General features: G+C 44.5%; 1 protein-coding gene across 2 annotated transcripts in view; it reads left to right on the top strand.

The window, feature by feature from the left end:
• The first annotated feature begins 17,895 nt into the window (after positions 1-17,895).
• SLC38A3 (solute carrier family 38 member 3) overlaps positions 17,896-20,841 on the top strand; it is a 163,438-nt gene continuing 160,492 nt past the window's right edge. Inside the window, exons 1-2 of one of the 2 annotated variants that reach the window (XM_082214546.1) lie at positions 17,896-18,155; positions 19,578-19,664. The gene's annotated coding sequence lies outside the window, so the exon portion shown is untranslated. Of the gene's footprint in view, positions 18,156-18,266; positions 18,434-19,577; positions 19,665-20,841 lie in introns of those variants that run through there. The other variant, XM_082214545.1, reaches the window with a different exon arrangement.

Below are 20,841 nucleotides of genomic sequence, written 5' to 3'. Positions count from 1 at the left end.
ACACGGAAGGGGTCTGAAGACTATGGCAGACACCACAGATTCAAGCATGTCATTTGGTATCGATAGTCAAAGTTGCAGGTCATATTGCCTTGTAGATCAAATGCCTAACTTGAGCCTGCAAACTGTATAATGAGAACTCCTTGTAATAGGGAACTTGGGTGGTGAGTACCGATAGAAATGGAGGGAAAACAGGGCCACTGAGAAATGAGGAAGGCATCAGCTTGTACTTGGGGGTTTGTAGAAGCACATTTAAACAAAAAACAAAAAAATATTCCCAGGTTACTAAGCATACTCAGTAACCAAAAAATGTTGATTGATGGATGTCAATTGGAAAATAAAAATAGAAAATGGAGCAGGGAGGGAGAGAATGGAATGGCCTGCTGGAGGAGAGCATGGCTGGCAGGTTCATGCTTGGAGATGAGATTACATTGCAGCATTTTATTGCAAGTCTCACTTGTAAACATATCATAAAAACAATGACAGTTGGCCTATCCTAAAGACCTAAAGACTCGTGATGGGTTGCAACATAGCTTTATCTCACATGCAGCCAAAACTTACGCATGGTTCCTGCAATGCAAGACCCAATGAATTTTTATGAATAAATGTGCATAGGAGTGCAGCCTTTATCTATTTATTTAGAAAAACTTGTATACAGCTTACCACAGAAAACCCCCAAAGCTGTGTACAACATAGAGAAAGACATTAAAGTCATCTTATATTAAAAAGGAATGCCACAGGTGTCATCAAAAATATAGGAGGACTGGAACTAGAACTAACAGGGGAAATGGTTGGGTTTTTAACAAATGTCAAGTGCCCCCTGTGGCTGGTGCCTCCAAAATAACCAGGGGTGGGGTGTGCAGAGCATTCCAAAGGGTAGGAGCTACCACAGAGAAAGCCAGGGGCTTTCAGTTGACATAACCTCCATAGTTCTCACTGACGTTGGAAGAAGCAGTTGTTGTTGCAAATTGTGCTTCGTTTGAAATCAAACCTATGGTAGGAATTTAAAGACCTGATGCAGTCAAGAATTTTGCCAAAGGAAGACCTGGCAACTATGCATACTTAAGTGCCTTCCTCAACTGCAATTCATTCTGACATGAGTAATGTTTAATCCACGAGAAAACCAATCCACATAGTTGCATTACAGATACTCATTTTACATATGTTTTATTTTAAAAAAAGGATGATCAGATTGCTCAAATGTTTTGTTGCTGTTGTTGCTGCACCCCTATCCTCAGTAACGGATACCGGTATTGACTCTGAAACAGGAGGTAGCATATTACCATCATCAAGACTAGTGGCCACTGATATACAGCATGAGTCTGTCTACTCCCCTTCTAAAGCCATCTATGTTATTGGACATCACTACATCTTCTGGCTGTGAAAACCACAATCATTGTGTGAATAAGTGCTTCCTTTTGTCTGTCCTGAATATAAGCAAACAAACGTTGCTTACTGGGAACTTTTCAAGCAATGGAAAGTTGCCTCAAGAAATTAAAACTGCCTCTGTTCAAAAGATGCCTCCTGAGAAGGAGTCTAGTTCACCAACACAGGAGCCAGATATATGGAGAAACGTGACTCAAAGAAGTAGGAGGCCCAGGGTTCACTCTGATTGCTTAGAAATACACAATCGCTTTGAGGTCCTCTCCCCTAGCATGGAAGACGAAGAGCAGACTCCATTTGAGGATCTCTCCCTCATTACAGTCGATCAGGTATATGAAGACGAGCAGCAAAGTCAGTCCTCAGGGAATGTGCAGGCGACCTTGGAACGGACAGCTCACGGAAGAACCCCGACCAAACCCAAGAGGAGGCGTGTAGTGGTGATAGGGGATTCCCTACTGAGGGGAACAGAAGCAGTGATCTGTGGGCCTGACAAGATGTCTCGGGAAGTGTGCTGTCTCCCCGGGGCTAAGATCCAAGATGTAACTGAACGACTGCAAGGAATCATAAAACCCACTGACAAATACCCCTTCCTCTTGGTTCATGTGGGAACCAATGACACTGCAAGTAATAGCCTCCAGAAGATCAAAAGAGACTACGAGGCTCTGGGCAGGAAATTGAAGCAACTAAATGCACAAATTGTCATCTCATCTGTCCTCCCAGTTGAACGACGTGGCCCAGGGAGAGAGGGGAAAATAGTGGAAGTGAACAGCTGGCTTCGCAAATGGTGTAAACAGGAACGGTTTGGATTCTTAGATCACGGACTGCAGTTTCTTGAAGATGGACTTCTGGCAAGTGATGGGCTGCACCTCACAACGGTTGGGAGAAATGTTTTTGCCAAAAATCTCAGAAACCTCATCAGGAGGGCTTTAAACTGACTAATGTGGGGGAGGGAGACAGTGCTCCTGAAGGTAGGAGTCTATCAATTAATGAAGATGATCATCCAAATGTCATAGACCAAATGGAGCAAACAGCACGCGGACCTAGTGGTGGGAGGAAAAAATCCTTAAATAAGAGACACGGGGGAATGATTAATGGACTTCAATGTCTGTACACTAATGCACAAAGCATGGGAAATAAACAAGATGAGCTTGAGCTCTTGGTACAGCAAACTAAATATGACATAATAGGCATCACTGAAACCTGGTGGGATAAGTCCCACGATTGGAATGTAATAATGGGGGGATACAATCTATTTCAGAGAAACAGACCAGACAAGAAAGGAGGAGGAGTGGCGTTATATGTCAGGGATGTGTATACCTGTGAAGAGATCCAAGATTTAGATCCTCAAAGCCAAAGTGAGAGCATTTGGGTCAAAATTAAGGGAGAGAAGAATAACAGAGACCTCATTGTGGGAGTTTACTATAGATCCCCAAGCCAAACGGAGGACATAGATGATGCCTTCCTGGAACAGATGGCCAAGCATGCAAAAGGAAGGGAGATAGTAGTAATGGGGGACTTCAATTACCCGGATATTTGTTGGACGTCAAACTCAGCCAAGAGCATAAGGTCAAACAGATTCCTCACTGGCCTTGCAGACAACTTCATTGTCCAGAAAGTGGGAGAAGCAACAAGAGGAACAGCCATTTTAGATCTGGTCCTAACCAATGTTGATGACCTGGTTAGTGGGGTAGAAGTGGAAGGATCATTAGGCGCGAGTGATCATGCTCTTCTGAAGTTTACTATACAGCGGAAAGGAGCAGCCAAGCATACTAGGACTCAATTTCTTGACTTTAAGAAAGCCGACTTCATAAAACTTAGGGAAGTGCTGGGTGAGATCCCATGGACAACAATACTAAAAGGAAAGGGAGTTCATGATGGCTGGGAGTTTGTTAAGAGGGAGATACTAAAAGCACAACGTCAGGCAATACCAATGAGACGGAAACATGGAAGGTGCCTAAAGAAGCCAGGGTGGCTATCTAAAGAACTTTTAACTGAATTAAGATTAAAAAAGGATGTGTACAAAAAATGGAAAAGGGGGGAAACCACCAAAGAGGAATTCAAACAAATAGCCAGCACGTGTAGACACAAAGTCAGAAAAGCTAAAGCACAGAATGAACTCAGGCTTGCTAGAGAGGTTAAAAGCAACAAAAAAGGCTTTTATGGGTATGTTCGTAGCAAAAGGAAGAACAAAGAAACTGTGGGGTCACTCAGAGGAGAAGATGGTGAAATGCAAACAGGGGACACAGAAAGGGCTGAACTACTCAATGCCTTCTTTGCCTCAGTCTTCTCCGATAAAGAAAACAATGCCCGACCTGAAGAATTTGGAGCAAATGATTCAGCAAAGGAAACACAGCCCAGAATAACTAAGGAGATAGTACAAGAATATTTGGCTAGTTTAGATGTATTCAAGTCTCCAGGGCCAGATGAACTGCATCCAAGAGTATTAAAAGAACTGGCAGATGTGATCTCAGAACCACTGGCAGTCATCTTTGAGAGTTCCTGGAGAACAGGCGAAGTCCCGGCAGACTGGAGGAGGGCAAATGTTGTCCCTATTTTCAAAAAGGGGAAAAGAGAGGACCCAAATAATTACCGCCCAGTCAGTCTGACATCAATAGCAGGGAAGATTCTGGAGCAGATCATTAAGCAAACAGTCTGTGAGCACCTAGAAAGGAATGCTGTGATCACCAATAGTCAGCATGGATTTCTGAAAAATAAGTCATGTCAGACTAACCTGATCTCGTTTTTTGACAGAATTACAAGCCTGGTAGATGAAGGGAACGCAGTGGATGTAGCCTACCTTGATTTCAGCAAGGCATTTGACAAGGTGCCCCATGATATTCTTGTAAAGAAGCTGGTAAAATGCGGTCTTGACTATGCTACCACTCAGTGGATTTGTAACTGGCTGACTGACCGAACCCAAAGGGTGCTCATCAATGGTTCCTCTTCATCCTGGAGAAGAGTGACTAGTGGGGTGCCACAGGGTTCTGTCTTGGGCCCGGTCTTATTCAACATCTTTATCAACGACTTGGATGATGGACTCAAGGGCATCCTGATCAAATTTGCAGATGACACCAAACTGGGAGGGGTGGCTAACACCCCAGAGGACAGGATCACACTTCAAAACGACCTTGACAGATTAGAGAACTGGGCAAAAACAAACAAGATGAATTTTAACAGGGAGAAATGTAAAGTATTGCACTTGGGCAAAAAAAATGAGAGGCACAAATACAAGATGGGTGACACCTGGCTTGAGAGCAGTACATGTGAAAAGGATCTAGGAGTCTTGGTTGACCACAAACTGGACATGAGCCAACAGTGTGACGCGGCAGCTAAAAAAGCCAATGCAATTCTGGGCTGCATCAATAGGAGTATAGCATCTAGATCAAGGGAAGTAATAGTGCCACTGTATTCTGCTCTGGTCAGACCACACCTGGAGTACTGTGTCCAGTTCTGGGCACCACAATTCAAGAAGGACACTGACAAACTGGAACGTGCCCAGAGGAGGGCAACCAAAATGGTCAAAGGCCTGGAAACGATGCCTTATGAGGAACGGCTAAGGGAGCTGGGCATGTTTAGCCTGGAGAAGAGGAGGTTAAGGGGTGATATGATAGCCATGTTCAAATATATAAAAGGATGTCACATAGAGGAGGGAGAAAGGTTGTTTTCTGCTGCTCCAGACAAGCGGACACGGAGCAATGGATCCAAACTACAAGAAAGAAGATTCCACCTAAACATTAGGAAGAACTTCCTGACAGTAAGAGCTGTTCGACAGTGGAATTTGCTGCCACGGAGTGTGGTGGAGTCTCCTACTTTGGAGGTCTTTAAGCAGAGGCTTGACAACCATATGTCAGGAGTGCTCTGATGGTGTTTCCTGCTTGGCAGGGGGTTGGACTCGATGGCCCTTGTGGTCTCTTCCAACTCTATGATTCTATGATTCTATGCTCCAGCTACTAGCATGTTTTAAAACGGGCTAGTTGCATCAGCAGAAAAGTTAAAGACTCTCTAGTCTATATAGGTCCGGGCTATGGTTAATTTAACCACAGTTTGTTTGTTTGTCCAAAACCCTGCCCAGTGGCTGTAGTATGTACATTGCCAACGAACTTTGGCCTGAAGGCATGATGTATTGTTGGCTTATGAACCTTGCTTTGTTTAGCTATGGCTTGCCAACATGTGCACACCTAGCAACCTTCATTACCCCTGATTTGTTTGGCTGTCCCACCCCCGTCATTCATCAAGGTACAAAAGCATGAGGCAAGAGGAGCTAGAAAACAAATAAAGCCTTAGAGAAACAAACTATGATTTATTTGATTGTGGGACAGTTCATGGTTAATTCATGGTTTGTTAAACAAACTACGGCTTAGTGTTATGTGTGAATCAGGCCTATGTTAAGAAAGCAGTTAACTGGTGCAGGAGAGCAAACTATTCTCATAAAATCTGGTAATAAACATATTCATGGGATATCTGTAATACTGGATAGAAATTATGCATTCTTTCACAGTCTGTAAATTGCACAATATGGAGCCAAATTGTATGCAGGCTTACTCAGAAGTAAGAGTATCTAAACTGAGTAGGACTTGCTCTGAGCTAACTCTGCATAGAATCTTAGCCTTATATATGTGCAATTTTTATTTTGTTGCACAACTCTTCACAAATCCTAATTATGGCCACAATGAACTTAATCAGGCTTGAACACAATCAGTATAATTTGAAGGTGTGCTTCAGAATGGTGTTTAAATTCAGCTACAAATTAGAAATGGCTACACAGTGAGCAGGATAAAGAAACAGGCGCAGTCCAAGTTTATGGGTGAAATGTTAATGTACAAAATTCTTCACTGATTAAAGTGAGATTTCAAAATGACTCTGCCAGAATTGCCAAGTTTACAAAAACTCAGCATTAGAAACCTGGCAAGCAGCAAAACCAACAGAGAATTTTGTGATACCATAAACACTGGCAGATTTATTGTGGCACGAGTGGGTTTCCTTTATTTATAGCTATGCCCTATGCTAATCCTATGCTAGCAGTCTTGGCGAGAGCACATGAATCATGTGACATTCCCAACACAAGAACAGCTGACATAAAAAAGAGTTATCAGGTATGAATAAAGTAAAGTAGGTATTATTGCAGTGGGTTGGGAGTACAGCTTTTTTTTTTTTTTTTTACACCAGTGAGCAGTGGCAGTAGAAATGAGGGAAGAAGAATGCTTTCTTTTCAAAAGCTGGCTTTCTTATTTCCGTTCCATAAATTACCACCTGCATATATGATAGGGATAATCTTGTTCGACCGAGGGTAGTAGTGTAGTGGCTAGACTGTTGGGCTCTGGAAACCTGGATTCAGTTCTTTGCACAGTCATGAAACTCACTGGGTGACTTTTGGCCAGACACTTTCTCAACTTAACCTACCACAAAGGTTAATAGGGTTGCATTGAGGTATAAAGGGGGCATATATTATATACTGCCCAGAGTTCATTGGATAATGACTATTAAGAATATAAGAATGGCCTGCTGGATCAGGCCAGTGACCGGTCCATCATCATCATCATCATCATCATCACCATCACCATTTTATTTGTATACTGCCTTTCCATAGTTAAAACAATGCGGCTTATAACATGACAAGATTTACATAATTACTAATATAACAAAAATCATTAAAAAAACTAAAACACATCAAAAGGTACACAACCAAACAGAAAACAATTTCCACAGAAATCATAAAATCTAAAGCTAAAAATGCAACTTTAATATCAATTACAATTTAAAATGACATAGATAAAAAATAAAAGCAATTTTAAAAAGGAGCCCTCTCTGTCAAGCAGCCGCCGCCGCCGCCACCACCCTTTATGGAGCCTGCTGGGCCCCAGCCCAAGCCAGGTGGAGAGAGGCAGGGCAGAGCCCTTCAGGCTCCCAGCAGGCAGTCCTGGTCAGCAGCAGCAGCAGCAGCCCTTTATGGACTGCTTGTTCTCACAGTGGCCAACCAGATGCTTGTGGGAAACCAGCAAGCAGTACCAGAACACAAGAGCAATTTCTCCTCCCATGGTTCCCAGAATCTGGTATTCAGAAGCATGGATGCCTCCTGCTGTGGAGGCACAATGTGGAGGCTAGTAGCCATTGACAGACTTATCCTCTATGTAATATTGTAAATACTGTAAATAATAATTAGAATGGTTGGGAGGGTTGCTGCATCTACAGGTATGTACAGGTGGGAACTGATGCAGTGTTCATGTGTACGGGTCACTAGATGCCCCAAAAAAGGAAAAGAGAGAAAGGGAGCTGTTTTGAGGTACAGGAGACAGCACAAGCACACGTTGAAGCTCCAGGCCAAGAAATAGGAAGAGATAGATTGCAACACCTGGAGAAAGACAGTATGAGATTCATATCTGATAGATAAATAGTAATCTGCGCAGGTTTCCCTCCACTTACACTCTTCCTCCTCAGCTGCCTCCCAGATGCTTGGCTGCCTCCCAAACAAATGAAAACAAAATTCTTTTGAAGCTTCCAATTTTCCAGCCAGTGCTGCCAAGAATAGCAAGTGCTGTCCAGCTTCAGGCAACTGGTGCTTTGTGCTCTCCACCTTTCTGCCTGTTATCAGCAGAGCCAAGAGGACACCAGGCAACCTCTGCACTGGCCTCACTTCAGCCAACATCCATAATGTGGTGGCGCAAGGGCATATTATACAGCCAGCTCAGCTGATGATGTCACTGTTTATTTGTATTTGTATTATTCATTTGTATTTGTATTTATTATTTACATCCTATTAATCATAGGTCCTCTGGGCAATAAAAGTTCCAAGCAGATTATAAAAGGCAAAAACACAGTGAACATATCATAATTAAATTTAGAAACAGCATAGATTTTTAAAAACCCTACAGCTACGCTCAAAATTACCTAGTCAAATGGACAGCTAATAAGAGGTAAAAAAGTAGAGCTGAGAGCAACACAACCGCAAAAAAGCAGGCAAAAGATCCGTATCAGTCTGACATATTGTTAATTAAGAATGAGTGATAAAATAATGTTAAAAAGACCTGGAAGCGGAGGTGAAACTAGGCTTTATTTTAACCGGGTCTAAGACCCAGTTTGGGACACACACCCCACACACATTTGTATACACATACAGAGAGGCTGGGAGCCTCAGTGGTGACCCTCTGGAGGCTTTGCCCAGGGCAAAAAACCCAGCAACCTCCCCTGTAGTTATGGCACTGCTTGGAATAACAGAAGGGCCAGATTCAACTAACTGCAGAAGCCTGCACTAGGACTTCCACTCTACTGCTCCCCTTTTTGCAGGGAGTTGGGAAGAAACCCCAGAACATTGTGAGGGGGTAGAAAAGGGGAGATCGTTCTGTTGGGAAGCAGAAATGTTTGCACTGATGGGACGTTTGTAACAGGGTGATGTTGAATTTCTGCTGATGTCTTTGCCTGGCACAAAAATGGCACACTATATGCTTTTTTTAAAAAAAAAGTAGTCGAGTTTGTTTTTTGTTTTTAAAGTGATTAATAACAACAGCATAGACACCAAGCAAGCCTCTCTTGGTAGAGATTCCATAAACTGAGGAGACGGCACCACTGAGAAGGCTCTTCTCAACTCTTAAATAACAAACTCTAGTCTTCTCTCTGTAAACAGCAAAAGTGACTTTCTCAATTGTTTGAGATAAAGCTGTGGAAGATGGAAAGTAATGTTATTCTGGGATTTCAAAAGAGAAACTCCCATATCTAAGGTGCTTCCAGATGGATGTTTATTGTGAAATCAGTGCTGCTCATGCATGTAATATTTTTTCATCATCCAAACAACACTGTAATGAATAATCAAATGCTGGCTCCTACTTTTTATATATTTAATCTGGAATTTCCTCTTACCATGGAAAATCTGACGAGTAAAAACAAGCTTGTCATATATTCGCTAGCGTAGAAGCTCATTAGCACATGTGTGTGTGTGTGGTTTGTCACATGTATTGTGACATTTTGGTGGTTAGCTCTAATGCCACACCCCTGCTTCCAAGGGCTCACCTAGGAGCACACCTAGCCATTTCTTTGCAGGAGCCCAAAATATATGAATATGCTTATTTTCACCAACTGCTGTGTACTAGAGGCATGTTTGAACTTTAGCAACCTGGTCAGAAAGAGCTGCTCTCACAAGTCCTTGGTAAGGTATGCATGGGGGATTACTCAGGGAGTAGGACTGCAGTACATACAGTGGGACTTAATTTTCATTAAATTGAAAATACCAAGATGTTGTGCAAGGCCTCTTTATTATTTTTGGGCAAGCCTTGGGAAAACATCACCTTTGTGCAAAACTGCAGTATTAAATATTTTTTAAAAAAGAAAAAACTAATATGGATATTGCCTCCCTGAAAGCATGGGAAACATAAGTACATTTGGTAACATTTGCTCTTGCACTTTTGTGCACTTCCTTTATAATAAATAAATAAATAAATAAATGTGTGTATGCACTAATACAGAAATATCTGCATACATGCATACATGCATGGTCCAGAAAAAGGCAGTGAAGGACAAAAGAGGAGTGAGTGAGGAGTAGGAACAGCCCCCCCCACACCTCTGTACACATTCCGTCAGGCTCCTCCCATTGGTGTGGACAGCAGTCAGTGGAATAACAATGAATATCCAAGACTGAAACACAGAAATGTGTTGAAAGCTAATATTCCAATTGCACATACAGCGAAATCAGAACTGAATGAACCATTTGTGATGTGAGGCTCTCATCTGGAAGCATCCCTGTCCATTGGGAAGCAATCGTACTTAACACTGATTTTTATGCTTTCTGGCATGATAAACATAAACAGCATGAACTCTGTTTTCCACTGGCAGTGCTCTGCAAAAAACTTAAGTGGTAACTGGTCCTCGAGACTGAAACTCCCTTCTGATCAATCTCTTTTAGGAGATGAAAAAAGATAGCTTATAGGATTTACATCTGCTCTGGGAAGGAAAAAAGAGCCCACTGGAGTAGCCTTCATCCCGTTGTTATACTTCAGTATTTATTTCCTACTTGTAAAACAGGAGTAATAATGGCTTTCCTCACAATACAGTTGTAGGAACAAAATACATAACTATTATCTGCTATCATTAATCTTGGTAGTAATGGGAGTTGTAGTTTGTTAAGGGTGCTGGGAATTGTAGCTTGGTAAGGGGCAAGCTAGTTTCCAGGATTCTTGGGGGGAAGCCATGTGTTTTAAATGTGGTGCAGATGTGATGCCAGAGACACAGTGGGCAAGATGTTTATCTTTACTTAATTTCAGTTGTGTATCCTACCTTTCAGCAGGATATTCTCAAGGCAGCTTACATTCACTTCATAAAAACTCGTAGTTTAAGAGCACATTTGTGAACAAAATAAATGAGCCTTTTTCTAAGCAGCTGAGTCTGTTCTTCAACTTGGCAGCCTGCCTGGGGGATGGGTTTCCGTCACAGCGGTGCTGGTCATCAAATCCACATGCTGGCAGTCAGTCATGTTAGTGGTTTGTTGGGTCATCCTTCCTTGCAGGCCCTGTCATTGGTTGCCTTTGGCAAGCAGCCCAGAGGGGTGTTCTTATATGGAAGTTGTTTTTTTAAAAAAAAAATTGGGCACTTGTGGCAGCATTGAGAAGCTCATGGAAGCTGACAGCACTTGAGGAAAATGTGGACAAGTGGGTGGGGGAAACTCTTGATAGCCAACCTGTTTGTCGTTTCCATTATGAACAATTATTTAAAGCAGCATTTTGGTCTAGTATTCCTATACCCTTCAAAAAATGCTCTGGTGCCTCATGCACCAGCTTATTTTATCTGAGAGAAGGGTGAGCAACAGCAGCAGTGCCTTATCTCCTGTATTTAGAATAGTTAGTGAGGTCATACTCTCTGGAGCAGGGAGATGTAAACACTTCCCAGCACTTCACCCTCTTGCTGTCTTGGCTCCTGTGTGTTGTTTAGGCTGTGGGTAGCCTGTTCCGGTGTGAAAGTCTCCTGTCTTCTTCTCGGACAAACACACAGCCAAGGTCAGGACCAACTAAAGATAGATAAGTGGAGCTTGGAGAATCTCTCCCCATATAACAGACCTGTGTGCTGATTAGTCCAAACGTAGCATAACCTATGTAGCATAGCCAAATGACATGACAGCATCACAAACTTCCCCATGCTGATGTGCATGTTTGTCGTGGTCATTTAAACAACAACAACAACAACAACAACAACAATAATAATAATAATAATAAGCACAATATGTTGAAGATGGCAAGGATATAGGAACTTCCCATTTCCTCCATGTTTGTTTATTCCTCACTTTCTTCTCTTGACCTATATCCTCATTCACACAGATAACTTCATGTACCCCCACAGCAGAGTGGACCTTGTTGATCTTCTGTAATATGGCGCCCTGTCCAAAATTTGGTGCCCCCAAATGGATCTTCTCAATTTTGCACCTTCTCAGCTTGGCCCCCTGTGCGGGAGAGCTACCAGCACCACACTAAATCTGGTGCTGCCCATAGGCAACAATTTAACAGAGTCTTATAGGCAACAAGGGATGCGGGTGGTGCTGTGGGTGAAACCACAGAGCCTAGGACTTGCAGATCAGAAGGTTGGTGGTTCAAATCCCTGCGACGGAGTGAGCTCCCGTTGCAGGGTCCCTGCTCCTGCCAACCTAGCAGTTCGGTAGCACATCAAAGTGCAAGTAGATAAATAGGTACCGCTCCGGCGGGAAGCTAAACGGTGTTTCTGTGCGCTGCTCTGGTTTGCCAGAAGCAGCTTAGCCATGCTGGCCACATGACCCAGAAGCTGTACGCCGGCTCCCTCGGCCAATAAAGCAAGAGGAGTGCCGCAACCCCAGAGTCGGTCACAACTGGACCTAATGGTCAGGGGTCCCTTTACCTATAGGCAACAAAGGTGTATAGTGTATAGTGTATAGTGTATAGTGAAAGGTTCAGCGGCCATTGTATGTTTCCATTTCTAAACAGACTTGCAGACAGAATGATTTCTTAGTTCAATGGGAGTTACTCCCAAGTAAATATCTAGGTGGCCTGTTGATTTTATTGCAGGCTAGTGGTTAGCTGCTGTGAAACAAGATAAGTTATTACATCACTGTAATAAGCATGCTCGAGCATTTACATGGTCAGCCTTCTCTAACTTCAAATAGCACAGATGTTGTGTTCCCTTACCACTAACTGCTACAGTTCATGAGTACAAGGCCCTAGAGACAGGATTTGGGCGAGATGGATAATCAGACTGATCCAGCCCAGCAGTTTCCTTTAAACCATGTCCCACTTCAGCCAGCTTTACCAGTTCCCCCTTGGGGGAGGGAGGGGGGGGAAAGCCTCACTAGCCTCCAACCCCTGAATTAAACAATGTACAGTTTCAAAGTATTCCAGACCCTGTTGCGGATCTTCTCTGAGTCTTCAGGGACAGGTCATTTCGTTTATGTACAATTCAAAAAACATATTAGTACACTTAATCTTGTTATGCAGACCACAGTTGTGTATGCTGGCCTCCTCTGTCTGCACAATTCATTCCTGCCCCATGATTATTAGTGTCTCTGTGTGGTGATGAAGGAACAGAGATAGGAGACAGACAGATCTTGCCTCTCTTCTCTCAAAACAGTAGAAAGAAAAAGCATCCCACATGCATCAGCATGTAAAGAAACCGCCTGGAAAGTTTTGTTGTGGGAACCATCATGCTTAGAGTCATTTAGGCACAGATAAAACTCATGCAGAGATAACGCAGGTGAAACAGTCTCACAGACAACTGATGTGAATCCTTCGACGGAGGAATTTCAAGAGGCGGGTCTAAGAGTTCTCCCACAGAGTGTTCCCTTGTGCTGGTTTCACCTGTGTGGCTCTATGTCCTTCAGCTAGGATGAAGGCAAATACTTGAGATGCTGTGCCTATGTGGATCCTGCTCAATTACAGTACAATTCTAGACACATCTGCTCAGTAATTTGTCCCTTTGAGTTCAACTGGGCTTACTCCCTGGTACGTGGGCATAGGATTAGAGCAGAAGTCAAAAGAGGTGCATGCTTTTAGGTTGCACGGCCCCATCCAGAACCAAAGCACTGTCAGATATGGCTGAAGTACGTAAGCTTGAAGCACAGCCACAGTTTAGAACTTCCAAGTCACATTTATTTAAATAGAAGAATTCAGTGCATGCTTATTTGTATCTCTCCCATTGAAACCAACGGGGGCAACATTGCTAAATGTTGGTTAGATATTAGGCCATGTGCTCTGAGGATGATCAGTGAGTGGCAGAAATTGTGGTGGTGTTTTTGCACTATTCTAGTTAACTGGTATCCATGCTTTAGAATGCCACATTCAAGTGCTCAGCCCAACAAGGCTAAAAACAGATTCTTTCTGAAACCTGAAATAGCTCCATTCTACAACCCGTATTCCAAAACCACAAAGACTCTTGTGGCACCAGATTTACTGTAGCATAAGCTTTCATGGACGAGTGACCATGCTATTTAGTCCGTGAAAGCTTATGCAACCCAAGACCCTTATCGGTAATGTTTATACATGGTGCATTTGTGATATTTTTATGGACATTTTGTATATTTATAATAAAAAACAAGCTTATGATACAATAAATCTGTTACTCTTTAAGGTGCCCACAAGACTTGTTTTGCAGCAACAGACTGGAAGTTAAAACATTCTGGAAGTTGTTACTATGGCCCAAGTCTCCCCAAAACACAGCAGTTCATCCTTCATTACATTCCAGCACCCTGAAACCCACTAGCAGACATTAATTTTGAGTACATTCCTGCACTCAATAATCTCTAACACCACCATGACATGAAATAACAATATTGTACACAGTTAAGCTTAGCTGAGAAACTACGCCAAGAAGAAATTTGTAGTTATAAACTACCACTTTAGGTACAAGAAGAAATAACTTTTCTGTTACTGCACAATACTGGCTGGGGAAAGTCCATATTTTTAAAATTCAGAGAACAGGAACAGAAGTTTTTCCTTTAACATGTGTGGAAAATTAATTTTTGCCACCTCTGCCAGGCAGGTACTGACACAGTTTATTAGTCTGCGTAATCTGTGAGACCAGATTTGTCATATCCTGTTTGTGTGGAAGCGATAAACAAAAGTTTGCAAACAGGACTACTTTTCAGGGAGCCAGAACTGATCACAGCTCTCTATCGCATATGTAAGGTAAAGGGACCCCTGACTTTTAAGTCCAGTCGCGGACAACTCTGGGATTGCGGCGCTCATCTCACTTTACTGGCCAAGGGAGCTGGCGTTTGCCTGCAGACAGCTTCCAGGTCATGTGGCCAGCATGACTAGACTGCTTCTGGCAAACCAGAGCAGCACACGGAAATGCCGTTTACCTTCCCGCCAGAGCGGTACCTATTTATCTACTTGCACTTTGATGTGCTTTCGAACTGCTATTAAGAATTTTTGTAGGCTCTGCATCATCCTTTTTAAAATCACTAAAATTTGCTCATTACTGTACCTTGAAGCCGTGCTTTTTTCCAGGGGGCACTCAAGAGTACGCAGTATCAGCACCTCTTTTTGTTGTTGTTAAAAAGTGTGGCACTTACTGTAACAACTTCATGGTGGGTACTGGCACCTATTTTTCAAGGGAAAAGCACTGCCCAGAAGTACATCCAGGATTTCCCTTGCTTCCAGATTAGGATACGTTCCCATCTCACAACTTGGACTAGAACCCAAAGTCCAAGCTTTTGTAAGGATGATTTGAATTTCATATGCATTGCACAACCTACTTAGAAGCAAATTGCTCCCACTTTCCATCCATACACAAATCTACAAAGAGCAAATGAGCTCGAAGGCATATCCAGTGTCAGGTGTGAAAACGCTCTTACCTCTCCAAACCAAATCTCATTTATGTACTTTCCTGTTTGGCCTGCTCAGGTTTGTTGATTCCAAGTCAGATGGTGTATTTTAGCATTTTCAACATTCATGGCATACGCAGATTCCTGCAAACTATGTACAGAGAATAGTTTAGCAGTGATGTATGCATCTAAAGCTTTCCACACACATATGCCACATCCCAGCAAAGCAAATCAGAAATTAGATCAGCAGAGATTTGGGCTCATTTGCCCTAGACCCACCCACCCTCCGTTGCTCTCCTCTCTCCCTTGGGGTCCATTATTGATTTTGCAGGGACAGGCTTCAGCCTTGAGAAAAAGTGGTTTTCTTCAAGCCACCAACCTGACACAGTTCCTATAAAATCCTTGCTGTTTAGCATGTTTGGTTTTCAAAGGTAGAACTAATCAATCAGAGCATCAGAGAGGACAAAAATATGGAGAGTGCAATAATTAAAACTGGCCAACCAAGAGGCAATGAAAAGGGAAGAGAGCAAAGGCGGGTGGGCCAAGGCCCGCAAGCCCAGATCTCTGTTGATCTAATTTTTCTTCTGCTGCCTAGGAATGCAAGCTGGCTCCCCCACAAGCTCTGGCCTGTTTCTGTTACTGCCGGAGAAATCCTGGTTTATACATTAACACCAGCTCCTTCTGGGCCCTTCTCTGTTGATCACATGCCTGACCTTATTAAGCAAGGCATTTCCAGTACTTAATTCATAAAATGAGACGTTCTGGGGCTAAAGTCTGTTTGCAAGTCCTAGCCTCTGACTTGGAAAGTCTTTCTCTCAATCCAAGCTTATGTGGGTGCTGATTCTGAATACCAATCACTGGGTAGGCAAAGAATCTCAGGCTGTGCTGAGAGCCACACCTTTCTATTATTTCATAACTTCCAAGGCTCAGGCCTGGCATAAAGTACAAGTTCTGGGACTACCCTGTCAGCACACAACATCTTTGCTCAGAGACCTGCACTGGTTGCTATTTTGCTACTGGGCCAAGATGATGGTGATGATGATCACTGATTAAATTTATATAGCAACCTTCACCTGAAGATCTCAGGACAGTTCACAGCATAAAATACAGAATAAAGCCACAAAGAACATAATGCTTACACACCTCCAGCTCTCTACCACCTCCCATCCCAAGACATTCTGCTTCACTGTGGAACAGCCCTGCTACATGTAGTATCTAGATCCTCCTGCTATTGAACCAAAACCCATTTTCCTGCTATTTCCACTTATTTAGTCTGTTCCATCTTCTGCCTCACAAACTTTCAGATAATTCAAACTGGCAATCAAGTCTCTCCTTAATCTTCAATTAATCTTAATGTTCTGCCTTAGTCAGACCTCGCCTGGAATCCTGTGTCCAGTTCTGGGAACCACAATTTAAGAAGGATATTGACAAGCTGTAATGTGTGCAGAGGAGGATAATCAAGATAACCAAGGGTCTGGAAACCAAGGTGGAATCTACACGCATATAAAAAAACCCTGTGAAAATGCTTTAAAAAAAGTTTTGGGGGGAAAAATGCATTGAATTTGCCATAGCTCTCCATTGCCATCTACTGCCATATGCATATATTGCACTTTACAACACACTTAAAATGTTTTATTTGCAGCTGTATAGCCCTCAAGCCTTATGAGAAAACAATGACTGAAGGAGTTCCAGGCAATGCTTTGCCTGGAAAAGAGGAGACTTTAGAGGGGATATGATAGCAATAGCCATCTTCAAATATCAAAAGAACTCCAGGTAATGCAATTTGAAATATAGTGTCCTGATCAAGGGAAGTCATGTCCTGCTCTATTCTGCCTTAGTCAGACCACATCTGGAATAGTGGGTCCAGCTCTCGGCACCAGAGTTTAAGAAGGATATTGACAAGCCGGAATGTGCGCAGAGATGTTCAGTCTGGCTAGGAGTTAGATGGAGAGGACATGTGATAGCCATCTTCAAATATCTGAAGGGTTGCCACATGGCGGATGGAGCAAGCTTGTTTTCTCCTGCTCCGGAGGATCGAACTCACACCAATGGCTCAAGCTGCAAGAGAGGAGAGTCCAACTAAACATCAGGAAGCACTTTCTGACAGTAAGAGCTGCTTGACAGCGGAAAGGACTCCCTCACAAGGTGGTGGACCTGGGGTGCCAACTTCAATAAAACACTGGGGGGGGGGGAGCAGGTAAGCCCCGCCCTACATAATCGATCAGAAGATGTGTTGTACACACGCCATTTGAATAGCAACGCCCATTAATTTTTGGTGGCTCAAATATATTTACAAATATTCCTATGTGGTGGTGGACTCTCCTTCCTTGGAAGTTTTTAAGCAGAGGTTGGATGGCCACCCGTCATGACTGCTTTAGTTGAGATTCCTGCATTGCAGGGGGTTGGACTAGATGACCCTCGGGGGTCCCTTCCAGCTCCACAATTCTGTGATTCCACAACTAAACATACCCACACTCTTTCCCCACGATATCAAATCCAATTCAGGACCGTCCCAGGGCTTTAGGGAACGGGCAACCTGTACGTTGTAAGAAAGCCAAAATCCACGAAGACACGTCCAGACCCTAATGAAGGGGAGAACCGTCTTCACGCGTTACTCCCTCGCCCTTTTCTCCCTCCGCTGCGTCGTCTGAATGAGACGTTCCCGCCTCTGCGAGGGCATCGGCCCAGTGCACATGCGCAGTGCGACCGCCCGGGCAGCTTTTGCAAACACCTGGCAGTCGGCAGCTGTAACAGCGACTCCTTTTCCCGCTCAGTTTCCCTCCGGACGGAGTTTGCCACATCGACCGCTCCCCGGTCAGTTTGTGCGTGATTTGGCGCAGCGGCCGGGGCAGCCAGCTGGCCGGCGAGAGCCAGGCAGGCTGCAGGCAGGAGGCCGCCGCGCTGCAGGACACCGAGGCCGAGGGACTGGGGGAGAAAAACAAGGCCATAAACTCTATATGGGAGGAAGGAAATTCCCCGCCTGAGCGAGATTCCAGCCCCCTGGAAAAAAGTAAAATAAAAAAGCCTCGTGCCAGAGAGAAAGAGAGTAAAGAGCGCGGATTAAAGAAAGAATGCGATGGATGGATAGAATCGAGAGGGTGGGGTGTGGGGGACGTTGCTGTGAGGTCTGCGGCCGTCGTTGGGGGGCCAGACCTCCAGAGCTCAGCCATGTCCCGGATCCCGAGTGCAATACCAGAATACTGGGGGAAATGAAAGTTCAAAAGAGAAGGGCACTTTTCACCACTGCCATGGTCCACGCATGTGGATTAGGAAGGGTACCTCTGCCAGGTCAGTGGACTTGGCCCTCCTCAGAAGTTAGCTTCTTTCCTTATACAGTGGTACCTCGGGTTACATACGCTTCAGGTTACATACGCTTCAGGTTCAGGTTACACACTCCGCTAACCCCAAAATATTACCTCAGGTTAAGAACTTTGCTTCAAGATGAGAACAGAAATCGTGCAGCGGCGGCACAGCAGCAGCAGGAGGCCCCATTAGCTAAAGTGGTACCTCAGGTTAAGAACAGTTTCAGGTTAAGAACGGACCTCCAGAACGAATTAAGTTATTAACCCGAGGTACCACTGTATACTTTAAGGGACGCGGACTTATAAAAAATATTGGGGGGCCCCGGGAAAGCTCATGAATAATAAATAAGCTCATGAATATGCAAATAAAGTGGCGCGCCTCCTCGTGAGCGAATAGGGGAGAGCGTGCTGCGCCTATTAATCAGCTCTGGAACAGCTGATATGCGGGAAACGTGGGGCTAGCCGGAGAAGAGAGGGCGAGCCCCCTCCGCTCCGGCCCTAAATAGGGCAAGCCACGCCCCCCCAGCCAGCCGATTGGCTGGCTGGGAGGTGTGGCCGGTCGGGATTCCCCTGTTCTCGCGGGGGCTGAACCCGCCAGGAGGAAGGAAATTCCCCCCGGCAGTGCCTTGGGAGTGGCGGTGGTGCTGCGAAGCAGCGAGGCAGGAGCCCCCGCCCCCAGGGATTCCCTAATCTCACGGGGGACGGCCGGGGCTCTCCGACTAGGGCGCGCGGCTGGCTGGCTGGCTGGCGAGGGAGCAGGTGGGGAGGAGGCGGGGGACGGCGGCGGCGCTCTGCTGGAAGGGCGCCCGAGATTATTGGGGGGGCTGAGCCCCCCCCCAAATTTTTTTGAGGGGGCTCGAGCCCCCTCAGGCCCCATGGAGTCGGCGCCTATGTATACTTTCCTTCATTATGCACCTTGAGGTGCCAGGCAAAAACGTTCTTCTTCAACCAGGCCTTTGCCTGATAGACATCCAGTGTGTTGGGGAGCAGGGTTATTGGGTTGTTTTTGTTCTATTTTTATTATGTATTTTGTGTTCATATATTGTGATTTAATGTTGTAACCGTCCCGAGACCTGCAGGTAAAGGGAGGTATACTAGTACTACTACTAATAGAACCCTCCTGCCCTCAGCTTGGTGATCCAAACCGCAAACGCTTCTTCCTGGCGCTGACATATTATGCAACATAAACATCGCCTTTCTCCAGAATTCATCCACAGGTAGGGCTAATTAATCCATTACTTTTGGAAATGTGCATTTCTGAGCAGATGTGTGAAAAGTGGAACGCAGGAGCAGGGAATCTTTGGCCCTCCAGATGTTGCTGAACTACGACTCCCTCCAACTACAACTCCCATCAGCCCTAGCAAGCACAGCCAATAGCCTGGGATGATAGGAAATGTAGTTTGGCAACATCTGGAGGGCCAAAGGTTCCCCACAGCTGGTGTAGCGTTGAGTCTGCAGCTGTCCAAGAATGAGACGTTTTGTAGTGCCTTTTCATAAACGGAAGGGCAATGCCATACTGTGCTGGCAATGTCCTGAGTAGGTTGGCAGCACCACATTACACATTGTGACAATGTACTGACATAGAATTCCCTACTCTTGACCTCCCATGATCACCATCCCAGTCAACATGACCAATGGTCAAGGAGGATGATAATAATAATAATAATAATAATAATAATAATAATAATAATAATAATAAAATTTATACCCCGCCCATCTGGCTGGGTTTACCCAGCCACTCTGGGTGGCTTCCAACAAAATATTAAAATACAGTGGTCTGTTAAACATTAAAAGCTTCCCTAAACAGAGCTGCCTTCAGATGTCTTCTAAAAGTCTGGTAGTTCTTATCTTTGACATCTGGTGGGAGGGCATTCCACAGGGCGGGTGCCACTACCGAGTAGGCCCTCTGCCTGGTTCCCTGTAACTTGCCTTCTCACAGTGAGGGAACCACCAGAAGGCCCTTGGAGCTGGACCTCAGTGTCCGGGGAGAAGGATGGGGGTGGAGATACTCCGTCGGGTATACTGGACCGAGGCTGTTTAAAGCTTTAAAGGTCAGCACCAACACTTTGAATTGTGCTCGGAAACGTACTGTAGCCCCAAAACACCTTGGATGACCACAGTTTAGCTCTCCCAGGGTTGCTAAACAATTGTTTCTGGTGTGACCTTGATCTTTAGAGCACATTCCTTTACATGTCTTTACTCAGTTGTAAGTCTCACTACTGAGTAGCCAGCACAATAGGCCCTGACCACCCCTAGCAAGTGCCCTCAGAATTGCAGCCTCAAGGAGCTTCCTGACATACTGGGGACACAGTACGGAGAAGCTTCCCCCAATACTTAATCTACTATCAATGCCAGGAAGTCTGCTCCATGTTAAATGTTAAAGGCACAAGAGCG

The sequence above is a fragment of the Podarcis vaucheri genome (genome assembly GCF_965113315.1).
Source record: "Podarcis vaucheri genome assembly, chromosome: 2".
NCBI classification, from domain to species: domain Eukaryota; kingdom Metazoa; phylum Chordata; class Lepidosauria; order Squamata; family Lacertidae; genus Podarcis; species Podarcis vaucheri.
Note: the sequence above shows the minus strand (reverse complement) of the source record. Positions and strands in the feature narration are given on the sequence as shown.